The sequence below is a fragment of the Protopterus annectens genome, chromosome 7.part0 (genome assembly GCF_019279795.1).
Source record: "Protopterus annectens isolate FY-2018-M chromosome 7.part0, PAN1.0, whole genome shotgun sequence".
NCBI lineage: Eukaryota > Metazoa > Chordata > Ceratodontiformes > Protopteridae > Protopterus > Protopterus annectens.
In genome coordinates this window covers 813,453,559-813,465,863 of record NC_056739.1, presented here as the reverse complement: position 1 = coordinate 813,465,863, position 12,305 = coordinate 813,453,559, and the positions used below count along the sequence as shown (strand labels likewise).

The 12,305-nt window shown below is 38.4% G+C and overlaps 1 long non-coding RNA gene across 1 annotated transcript in view; it reads left to right on the top strand.

The window, feature by feature from the left end:
* Positions 1–12,305, top strand: part of LOC122806707 — a 614,103-nt gene that overhangs the window by 132,404 nt on the left and 469,394 nt on the right. The window lies entirely within an intron of this gene.

Here is a 12,305-nt window from a genome sequence, read left to right as displayed (position 1 = left end):
AAAATCACTTCTGTTCTACAAAAAGCAGCCAGTTAAGACACAGTCGGATTACACAGTCTGTCTGACTTTTTTGTTAATCAAATGTCAATAATTAAAATAAATGATATTTATTTATTTGTTTTACATTTTTACCGAGAAAGTCCATCTGGGATAAAACTCATTTTCAGCAGAGGCCCGGGGAGAAAACCTCCATATATAGAGATTATATAAAACTTATACAAGAAATTATACAAAACATATACAAGACTTATAGTACACCAGAAATTACATTCTATGCTATTATAACTGACATTTGTATTATACAGTCATCTCATATCTGCAGAAACAAATCATACATTGCAATCTCTAACACAGAAATACTAATTAGCAGAAAATGACTAAATTACATTAATCAACTATTTAAATAAAAACACATGTACTAGTTTTCTCAACCCCTCCACATCCTCTCCTTTGTCAACTAAAGCTGTAAAGTGTTCAGTTACACAAATGACTGGTCTGGAGACAACCTAGCCAGTAAGACTTTCCTAGCAATCAAATGTCAATAAATAAGTAAAATAAGAAACAAATGTTAAATAAATAAATAAATATTTGTTGACCGGGAAAGTCCGACTAGGTTCCACAGAGCCTGTTTTCAGCGGAGGCCCAGGGAGAAATGCTCCACACGCATGTCTTTGGAATGTGAGAGGAAACCGGAGTACCCAGAGGAAACCCAAGTGAAAATAGGAAGAACATGCAAACTCCGCACAGAAGGCACCTCAGCCAAGAATCGAACTGGAGAACCTCTTGCTGTGAGGTGACAACGTTAACCGCTGCACCACTGTGCCGCCCAATGTAAATACTAAATGATTTTACCAAGTCAATAACAAATAAGCCCTACTCATATCTCAGCAGGAGGAGCCATAAAATGTACCTTTGCCTAATTAAGTGAAGAGAGCAGCTCTAGCTCTCAACCTTCCATTTCCAAAATGTGGAACATGTACTAACAGCTTACCAACAACTTTAACTAGGAAACTTGCGGGATGGTTAAAATGCATTACTTTATAGTTTTAAAAAGTCATTTGGATCATACCTCTCAACTCTCTCTAATTTTGCCTCAAACCTTACCTCTGTCACTCTTAATCCCTCCTAAAACTGGTTAACTTTTGGAGAAAAGGTGCTGAGCTACATTTAATAAATAATGGCAATAGTTAGAGTCATGGACTTGTTTTACTTCAGAAAATGTATAATAATTCACATATTCTTATTCAGGCAATGTCTCATGTTAATATTTTAAAAGTGTCCCTGATTATTTCTGGATTTGTCCCTGTCTCTGATGAGATTTGTCCCCGATTAGTCGAGAGCTATGATTTTCATGAATTGATATGATTCAGAATGATTTATCATGGATATATATAAAAAAATATTTAACTCTAACTTAACACTAACTGTGTGACAGAAGAAACTGTTGCAGAAAAGAAGAAAATCCCAGAATGCAAAAAACTCCCTTACCAGCCTCAGTAAGAAGCTGAGATCCCTCATAAAATCCTCCAAAGCTAGTTACAAAAATAAAATTGCCAAATATTTCAAAGACAGCCACAAGGCATTCTATAACTATGTCAAGAATCTAAATGGCAATGCTCAGATCTGCTCTGAACTACAACAGAATGGCATTAAATATACTGATCCCAAGGATATTGCCAATATCCTGGCAGATCGATTCAATGCCAACTTCACCCCCCTCTCACCCCCTAAATGGCCCATCTCAATACCAGAAGATTGCCAAATTCCGGTAATAATGGCCACACAGGTAAACAACGCACTCCCCAAAGCTAAGAATACAGTATCCATGGAACCAGATGACATCCTGGGCTGTGTACTACATGAACTACAAAATGAACTGGCACCTCACCTAAGTGTCATGTTTAATCATACCCTCACCTCAGGTTTTGTGCCCACTGAGTGGCGCACAGCTACAGTTATTCCACTCCACAAGGGGGGATCCACCTTGGATCCCGGGAACTACCGCCCCATCAGTCTGACGAGTCTGATCTGCAAGACCATGGAACGTATTATCATGGAACTTATAAACAAAGACATTGGTAACCTTAAAACAATGGACCCCACCCAGTTTAGGTTCGTGAAGGGCCGATCCTGTCTCCTGAACCTGATTGACTTCCTCAAATCAGTCTCCAGAGCCGTGGATGAGGGTAAGGCAGTCCACACAGCCTATCTGGACTTCGCCAAGGCCTTTGACACCATCCCCCACTCTGGAATCATAGATAAACTTACTAAGCTGGGAATTAATCCCTACGTCACTCGATGGGTTGCCAACTGACTTACTGACAGAACCCACACTGTAAAAGTAGCTGATTCCAAATCCAGCTACAGATAAGTGACAAGTGGAGTACCTCAGGGTTCAGTCCTGGGACCTCTCGTTTGGCATCTACTTCTCTGAAGTACAGGCCAACACTAAGGGACTCTGGCTAACAAAGTTCGCAGATGACTGCAAACTGGGAGCCATTATTGAATCCCCAAATGATGTGGATACTCTACAAAAGGGCCTTACAGAAACAGATGCTTGATGCCAGAGCCATGGGCTCAAGCTCAATGCCAATAAATGTATAGTTATCCCCTTTGGGAAAAAACATGTACCCTTGAATTACCACGTAGGTGACAGTACACTAAACACTGAAAGTGTGATAAGAGACTTAGGGACACAGGTGGATAGTGGTCTCACCTTCAATAACCACATCACCATAACAATCAGGAAATCCTTCTATGTGGCACACCTCATCACTAAGGGCTTTTTATCCAGAAAAAAGGAGGTCATTGTCCCACTGTACTCATCTCTCATTAGACCCATTATAGAATACAATGCCCCATTTGGTATGTACCTCTCAAGACATCTACAATAACTGGAAAGGTCGGAGAAACACCTCACTAAAAGAATCACAGGCCTAAAGCAGATGCCCTATGCTGATCACCTTAAAAAATGCCAGCTATACTCTGTCACATATCGTCTACTCCGAGGCGATCTCTACTTAACATACAAGGCCATGTCAAACCCAGAGCTGTTGGACATGCTACACTTAAAGAAATCCCAATCCCTCAGAGCCACACGCTCCAGAGATCTAAACTTTGTCATCACAATAAACAAAACATGCTGGAGAGATAGCTTCCTGACCCAGACTCCCCAGACTCTGGAACAGACTGCCCATACATGTCAAGCAGAGCGCCTCTTTGGCCCTCTTTAAAAGGAACCTTGATGATTGGATGGGAGAAAGGAAATTCACCCCGGGGATCATGTCAGTCGCCCTGCTAGACAGGGGTCCAGGGAAGTAAATAGTGTGGGAAGAAATAGCCAGGGAATTGTTATGACTAGGCTTGTATAGGCCCTAGGGCCGATAGCCCAGTACCAACCTATGAACCTATGAATAAAATCAAAATGATACAAACAACATCAGAAAATCAAATATTCAATTATTTCAGGCATTTTCAGCAAGTGTTAACATTAAATGGCTCACCTTTCTTATTCACTAGTTTGTAGTTGTCTTATTATAAAGGTGCCAGTCATTGTCACTCATCACTTCAGCTCCACAAGTCCACAACCCCCTTTTGCTCCAGAAAAAGCAGGCATGATCATGAATAAAAAAAATCCAAATGCAATAACAAAGCCACCAAGATTATCCAGCAAATGGCTTTCCATAATACCGTTTTCGAAGATATTGCAGTGGCGTAAAAACTGTGGCTGACTTCTGTGTGTGTCCTCACTGGCTCTCTTTGTGTTAGAAGTTATCAGATTTGCTCATATACCTTAATGCCAGTTGGCTGTAATTGCAATATATGAAACCATCAAAAAACACAAAGCAGAACAACCGCTGTTCAATGCGGAACAGCGGAAAAGTGACTTGGCTATGTAAATGTGGACTGTTCATCAAAATCTAGAGAGCTTGACTGGTAAGATAGGCAGTGCAGTAAGCAAACTACACCTGGTACCAATAATAAAATTTAAAATCCATTCGATTCTCTGACCTCTAAACCCTGATGCACACCCACTATACCTCTCGACTGTACAGATTTTCACAGAATGTCCAGATTTTTGCCTCATATTTTTGATCCATTTTTAAAAAAAAATATTTTTCTAGCAAATTAGTGGCAAATCATTAAATGTTGAAGTTAAAAAATAATGACAGACATTTGAGTTTCAGTCTTCATAACATTCAGAAAATACATGTTAATGTAAAACCTGTTATTCTATCAACTTTTTAAGTTTGTAAGCACAATATTTAAAAATTGCCCCTATTTTTGAGCCTTTGTCCCACTTTTATTTATGGCTTTGTCCAGATTTCTTGCTCTAAGACATTGAGAGGTATGACCCCCACTCCCACTGGAAATCCCTGTGTGAGACTGAACACTGTTCATACTTGAGTCACTGGGTGCTTGTACATAGTTTCCAATAATTCTACGAATGTTTTTAGGAATTCAAACTACTGCGGGACTGCCCAATTCAGCTTTCTTGGGACCTTGTCATATGTTTTCTCCAAGTCTAGGAATGCCCAGTTGAACTCTTTTGTCATCTGTAGTTTCTTCTCAACTTTTTGTCTTACAGCAAACATTGAGTCAGTTTTGCTGCATCCTGATCTGAATCCGAACTGCTCATCTCCCGTCTTGCTTTCCTCTACTACTCAGCTTATTCAGTAATCAGTCACCTTCTCCAGAACTTCCATGCAGTGTGACAGGGCTTTGATACCTCTGTACTACCCACAGTTGTGAATGTCCCATTTGTTCTTGAACACGGACACTCGTATGCTTATTCTCCACACTGCTATGAGATTCTCCAGTAGCTCACCCAGCATCAAATCTGCTGTGACCTCATCTGAACCTGCTGCTTTCCCTGACTTCATTTTCCTCAGTCCTGTTATCACTTCTTGTATGGTGGGCTCCTGCTCTTCTCTCATTGCAGGCTGTGTCTGGGGCAGTACAGTTTCTATGGGGTTTTCTTCATTCAGAAGCTGCTGAAAGTAATCCTTCTGTCTGCCTTTGATATCCTATGAATTGGTGAGCAGGTTGTTACTGGCATCCTTGGTGAAGGGTGTCTGACTGTGTACTTCTAGAACTCTTCAGAGTAGGCATAACTAACCTCCCAGTACATCTTTAGTATGCACCCCTTCATTGATATGTAACAGACAGTGTAACACCTCAGTGTATAATAAGAATACAGCATCTTCTGGAAACTTCCTAGTAACTGGTGACGCCATTGTTAGACACAATGACTGCATGATCACTCAGATGAAAGAGAGCAGGGTTACATTAAGATGTCTCTTAGAAGCCAGGATTGCTGACATATCAATGTCTGGTCTAGTGTGGGAGCCATATTGACACATTAGTTGTTCTTGCAGTGATAGCATATTAAATTGTTACTGCATTTTCTAGGTAGCCAGACACTAGTTAGTTGAATTTATAAATGTTTTCAATAGTATTTTACTTTTTATTGTTGTGTTTGTATGTGTGTGTGTGTGTGTGTGTGTGTGTGTGTGTGTGTGTGTGTGTGTATGTATGTGTGTGTGTGTGTGTGTGTGTGTGTGTGTGTGTGTGTGTGTGTGTGTGTGTGTGTGTGTGTGTATATATATATATATATATATATATATATATATATATATATATATATATATAAAATATTGAGATAAACTGTGCTGAGCACACCACTACTGTAGTTGTAGGTGGACAGTGGGTACTGTATGCAAGTGAAGTTTTCCTTATGTCTTTACTGCAAAAAATTATTCTTCATCTTGTGGGTGACTGTCTTTAGTCTGATCTTGGCTGTATATGTTTGTGAAGACCTTCGCACACTTGGTACCAATTGAGCTACTTTGAGTATTGTTTTTCCTACATATAAACAGTAAACAGTAAACTTTATTGTCATTCAGACCATACAACAAAATGGCACCGCTGAATGAAACTGCATTTCTCCAAGCTCATATGCAACATAAACACAAAAACAAAAAAACACATAAGCAGCAACAACAACAGCAGAGTCCGAGCCACAGGAAGGCACCAAAGCTTCATTAACCATGCTCAATTCATCACGAAGGTGATCACAGTGATTGCAACCATCCTCATCCACCACACTGCTGCTAGCTCCATTTCCAACATCAGCAGCATCCTACTTCCCTGCCACACCCCTATGACCCAACAGAACCCCAATCCGGATTTAATCAATTGATATAAAAAAATTGTGTTTCGCTACCAACATTAGCACAATCGTCACCACTTAAAGGTCTGAATGGCCACAGCCAGTATCCATTCTGCCACCATTCCATCTCCAACATCATTTCAACACCAGAATCTTCACCATCCATGCTGTCACTATTCCATCTCCAACATCATTGCACCACCGGCAATGACCCAGAAATCAGTCTGGTCCCTCTAACCAAGAAAAGGATACAGTCAGTCATTCAGTTGAAAAGCATTGGGCCTCCGCAACTGCATTCATTGTAACTCACCAACCTGAAGGCCTGAACGGCCATGACCAGCACAATGATCTCCAAACACAGCAAAATCCAGCGATTCAACAGGAACCACGGCTGCAGGCAAACCCCACACACTACTGAGTCAGAACGGACTCTCAGAAAGACAACAGTTTGACAAACCCTACACAAATCCAGCATAAAATACAAAACACATTTCTGGAGCTGAAGAGGCCGCTGCCATACGAGGCGCCTCCATCTTGTACTCCACTGTATCATATATGACTGTGTACTTTCCTACCTTCCTTCCACCTCCCCAAGTTTGTTTTTCCTACATATCCTGTATGACTGTGTGCTTTCCTACCGTCCTTACACCCCCAAGTTGTTTTAAAAATAAAACATCATATTGCAGACTACCTCCCATTCTGTTGCCTGCCTTGTTGCACTTGATATCTTAAGACAGTGTAAGAACTGTCTCATGCTCACTGACAAAGAACTCTTGTTTAACCAAACAGATTTCTATCAGCAAGATGTGCAAACACAGAGCTAACTTGGAGATGTCCCTTTCTTAATCCCATGCATGCAGTCAGCATCACAATTTTTAACCCTCAACCAAACACAACATCCTCATACTGAGAATGCACTGTCATATACTGATGTCATAAAAAAATCACTACCAAAGCCTTCTAGAAATCTTACGAATAGGTAACAGCAAAGCCCCCAGTACGTCTTCAATATGCACCCCTTCATCAATATTTCACTTACAGCATAACACCTTAGTGTCTCATAAGAATACAGCATCTTCTGGAGACTTTCTAGTAACTGGCGACTCCATTGTTAGACACAGTGACTGCATGATCAGTCAGCTGAAAGAGGCAGGGTTCCAGTTGTCTCTTATTAGCCAGGAATACTGACATGTCATGGCACTTAGAACCCTCACTTCCAGTAATTATGACTATGACATGATTTTACTCTTTGCTAGAGTGAATGATCTGTCACAAAAACCTTTGAAAGACATGCAGAAAGACTTACAATAGCTTACTACACTTGCTTCAGTCAAGGCTAAGACTGGTATTGTATGGTATCCTCTCCTCACCTAGAATGATGTCTAGAACTGCATTCAACAAAGAGCTAAATGATTGACAATCCTACTTGGTTTGCAAAGGATGGTCTGCATCTATCGTTTAAGGGTCTCAGCATACTGGCTGAAGCCTGTGCTGCCCTCCATCGTGCCTTTTTAGGCAGAGTTCATCTAATGAACATACCAGCCTAACTAACAAATCAAATCTAAAATTGAGCATCAACATGGCCCTTCTCAATGCCAGGAGTCTTAGCAAAAAACTACCTGATTTGGAGGCTGTACTGCATCTGAAATGCGTCCGTGTTTGTGTAGTCACTCAGACGTGGTTCAGGTGAAATGAGAGCATCCCGTTTATGCCAGGTTTTCATGCGTATCTTGCCCTCAAGTCCACTAATAGTGGTGGGGGTGTCTCAGCAGGGATTTTATCCCTTCCAAAGTGATACTACGGAACCCCCTCAATGAGAACATTGAACTTCATATCACATTTGCTAAGTCAGAATTTTTTAACATATAGCTTGTTATCTAGTCCCTTCTATAGCCCCACAGGATCATGAAAACTTCCTAGCATTTCTTGAAAATATCCCTGTAAGAGATGCTGGATATGCACAATGTTTCTTAGATTCATTTAATGAGAATTCCCTGGATCAAATTGTCCAAAATCTCACCAGGGGTGATAATATCCTGGATCTAGTTCTCACAAGCTTGGCCCTGGTATGTTCCATGCCCCTGGTTGGCCCCTCATGAGTTAACTTGGACCTCTAACTGGTTACCTTTACACTCAGAGCAGTCAACACCTGGACCAGATATAGCAGCATATTCAGCAGTAAGTCACCCTGGTGGTAAGTACATTGGATATAAAAACTGTACACACCACTGTTAAAATGCCCGGTTTTTGAAATATAAAAAAAGAGACCACAATAAATCATTTCAAAACTTTTCTCACCTTTAATGTGACCTATAACCTGTACAATTCAATTGAAGAACAAACAAATTTGTTAGGGGAAAAAATATAAAAAATAAAAAATGTACAATACGCTGGTTGCACAAGTGTGCACACCCTTAAACTAATACTTTGTTGAAGCACCTTTTGCTTTAATTACAGCATTCAGTCTTCTTGGGTACACACCTGCCATCAGTTAAAGAGACTCTGATTAACCCCGCATAAAGTTCAGCTGTCCTAGTAGGATTTTCCTGACATTTACTCAGTTGCCTACTACAGCAAAAGCCATGGTTCACAGAGAGCTTACAAAGCATCAAAGGGATCTCATTGTTGAAAGGTATCAGTCAGGAGTAGGGTACAAAAAAATTTCCACAGCATTGGATATACCATGGAACTCAGTGAAGACAGTCATCAAAAAAATGGAGAAAATATGGGACAACAGTGACTTTGCAAAGAACTGGATGTCCCTCCAAAATTGATGAAAAGAGAAGGCGAAAACTGGTCAGGGAGGCTGCCAAGAGATCTACAGCAACACTGAAGGAGCAGCAGGAATTTCTGGCAAGTACTGGTTGTGTACTACATGTAACAACAATATCCCATATTTTCCATATGTCTGGTCTGTGGGTAGGGTTGCTGGACAAAAGCCTTTTCTTACACAGAAAAACATCCAGGCACTGCTAAAATTTGCATAACAATACATCAGGTCTCCCAAAAGCATGTGAGAAAATGTGTTATGGTCTGATGAGACCAAGGTTGAACTTTCTGGCCACAATTCCAAAAGGTATGTTTGGTGCAAAAACAACACTTCCCATCACCAAAAGGACACCATCCCCACGGTGAAGCATGGTGGTGGCAGTATCATGCTTTGGAGTTGCTTTTCTTTAACTGCAACTGGGACTTTAATCAAGGTGGCGGGAATTATGAACATTTCCAAATACCAGTCACATTTGGTCCAAGACCTTCAAGCGTCTTCTAGAAAGCTGAAGATGAAGAGGAATTTCACCTTTCAACACGACAATGACCACAAGTATACATCCAAATCAACAAAAGAATGGCTTCACCAGAAGATAATTCAAGTTTTGGAATGGCCCAATCAGAACCCAGACCTAAATCCAATAGAAAATCTGTGGGTTGACCTGAAGAGGGCTGTGCACAAGAGATGCCCTCGCAATCTGACAGATTTGGAGCACTTTTGAAAGGAAGAGTAAGCAAATATTGCCAAGTCAAGATATGCCATGCTGATAGACTCCTACCCTAGAAGAATGAATGCTGTAATTAAGTCCAAAGGTGCTTCAACAAAGTATTAATTTAAGGGTGTGCACACTTACGCAACCAGCTTATTGTACGTTTTTTATTTTTTATATTTTTTTCTGCTAACAGATTTGTTTGTTTTATAATTGAACTGCACAGGTTATAGGTCACATTAAAGGTGAGAAAAGTTTCAAAATTATTTATTGTGGTCTCATTTTTTTATATCACAAAAACCTGGCATTTTAACAGGGGTATGTACACTTTTTATATCCACTGTAAATGGTAACAAGTTGTGTAACAGAAGAAACAATGTGCTTAGATTACCTTGTAAAGCTAGAGTCTCCCATCACAAAGAAAATATAAAATGAGTGACTATTAGTCAATGTCAGTGGCACAGCAGATTTATTCCCACACCAGGAAGATCAATTACTGACACTGCAGTGCAACATAACGGGGATGCTGCACTCCTTTGTGTGCCACCCTTCAGATGCATCAGACATTAAACCAAGTAACACTTTTACTATTTTACATTTCAAAAACACATGTTCTGTAGTTTCTTATTCTTAGCAATGTAACCATATTCTATCACTTTTCTTCCTCTATGGCATATTTCCTTTTACTGGTAATTTATCTATTACCAGTCTCCACAAAAAATCTTGACATTTTACTTTCTGGTTACACCATTTGCTTCTTATTTTTAAAGCTTTATTTTTTCATCTGTTAGATTTTTCCATGTTTTTACATAGTAATGATCATTACATTCTTATATTTTTTCTTTCTTTCTTTCTATCATCATATTTTATTTTCCACAAAAATATTTTAACAGTTTATTTCTTCTTATATACATTGTTTTGTTTACTCTTTCTTACCATACCCCCAATTTTATCATGCTTATATTTATACAGTTTTACTACTAATCTCTCATTTTTTTCATATATCCATTTTAACACTTTGTACAAATTTGATGAAGCAGCATATACCACTGGGTTAATTAACCCTAAACCTCCTCTTTCTCTATTTACATACAAAACTCCTCTTTTTCCTGAGTTTAATCGAGAACTCCACATAAATGAAAAGAATTGTGTACAATTATTCACTTTCAAATACTGTTGGCAACATAAATACACTTACTAAGTATGCTATTTTCGTAACAGTACAAAATTTAATGATTAAGCCTTTTTTTCTGAATAATAATTTATGTTCTCCAGAAAACACCGGTTTGATTTATTTCTTCCATTGTTTTTTTTCCCTTTGAATTCTATCTACATGTTTTTTCCCAGACATTATACCTAACACAAAATTGTATTCATTGTAAATAATATATCCCCTATCTTTACTATATCACCTAAACCTTTACTTTTCTCTTTATTTAAAGCCAGGTTTATCACCTCTGACATTTATTTGTGCAAATCTTCTTTTATCCAGAGTTTGTTTTTTGCAGTTATTATAATGTCATCTGCATATGTTAACAGAACTGGTATTCTTAACCCTTCAGGTGTTATATACCCCGCCTCTTTCATTTTTGTCATTTATTTCACATACTGTCACATTCATAACTAATGCAAAGCATATACCATTCATTGGGCATGCCTGTCTTAAACCACTCTTCATATGTACCTCTTGTGTTAACCAGCCATTTGCATGTATTTTTACTTTATTATTACTATATGTTGATATGCATATTTTCCTAACATTCTCACCTATATTATATTCTTTCATTATTCCCCATAAGATTTCATGCCCAGTTGTATCAAATACCTTATTAAGGTCTCCTATCATGATTTTTGATTCTACTTTTCTATTCATAATGTCATCCATAATTTCGGTAACTATCAATAATCCTTGACAACCCTTACCCTGTATACTATATATACTGTCTTGCATAATATTTCCCGTTTTAGTTTCAGATCTCTTTTGCTTTATTTTTATAAAGATTTTATAATCATTATTCAATACTATCAGTCTCCAGTTTTTAATTGTCTTCTATCTTCCTTCTCCCATATGAATTCAAGTTTTCCACTACATAATTCATTATGCATAAAAACTTCATTTAGCTATTCATTCAAAGTCTTTAAACTTTTTTTTTGCCAATCCCTTAAATTTTCATACATTTCGTACCCTATTCTATCTGGTCCTCCAGATGAATCTATATTTACTTGTCCTAATATTTTATCTAACTCAAATAAAGACATTTATTTTTCAACTCCTTATTCTCTTTTTCTGATAACGTTTTTACTTTCCATGTTTTTTCCACTACCTTCTTTTTTCTTTAAGCATTCCTTGTTTGCATTGTACTGCTAGACTATTCATATTTTTTTCCTGAGTTATTTCTATTTCTCCTTTTACATTTTTATTTCTGTCATTATACTACCATCTTCCTTTACTAATCTGCTTAAGTAACTCAATGCTTCTTCTATTTTTCCTTGTAAAATTGCTTTGCTTATAAAGCAGTTCTTGTATTTTTTCTTGATTTCTTTCATGTAATTCTTTTTCTTTGTCAAAGTACTTTATAGCATTATGCTCTAAATCTTCCAGTGCATCATTACATGTTCTTTTATATTTTTCTTTCTCTACTTTTCTCACATCA